We start from the raw sequence: 849 nt of genomic DNA on the forward strand, positions 1-849 counted from the left end.
AAGCATAAAACCATCAGAAAACGTCGTAATTTGGGAAGGTATGCAGATGTAATGATATAATAAAGCTCTAAAAACAAAAAAAAAAAAGACATAGTATAGTATGGCAAAAAACGTGAAAAAACGGCATAGTATAGTATGGCAAAAAAATTGAAAAAATGACAAAGTACAATAAAGCATAAAACCATCAGGAAATGTCATAATTTGGGAAGGTATGAAGACATAATGATATAATAAAACCCTAAAAACAAGAAAAATGGCATAGTATAGTATGGCAAAAAACGTGAAAAAACGGCATAGTATAGTATGGCAAAAAAATTTAAAAAATGACAAAGTATAATAAAGCAAAAAACCATCAGAAAGCGTCATAATTTGGGAAGGTATGAAGACGTAATGATATAATAAGGCCCTAAAAGCAAAAAGAAAACGACATAGTATACTATGCCAAAAATGTGAAAAAACGGCATAGTTTAGTATGGAAAAAAAAAAAAAATCGCAAACACTGAGAATTGAACTCACAAGCTTCTCTTTATGAAGCATCAGTTCTAACCATTGTACTATTTTTTTTCTCCTTGTTTCATTATATATTTAACCATCAGGACATCAAAGTATGGTGAGAAATGAAAGCATCATAGTGTATTGAGGCATAAAAATGTCAAAAAACATCATAAGGCATAAGATTCTCAAAAACTTTGTAAGGCATGAAAATGTCAAAAACGTCTGTTACGGCCGTGGCCGTATCCGGGGGACCTTTGTCTTTCCCTATGTGTGTGTGTGTGTGTGTGTGTGTGGTTGTGTTGTGTCCTGTCTCGGTCGCCTGTTGTTGCAGTCTGACCCTGCGAGAGGGGATGC

This window comes from Seriola lalandi, unplaced genomic scaffold (genome assembly GCF_002814215.2).
Source record: "Seriola lalandi dorsalis isolate HSWRI2012SDOR001 ecotype SW California unplaced genomic scaffold, Sedor1 jcf7180002054923, whole genome shotgun sequence".
Taxonomy (NCBI): Eukaryota; Metazoa; Chordata; class Actinopteri; order Carangiformes; family Carangidae; genus Seriola; species Seriola lalandi.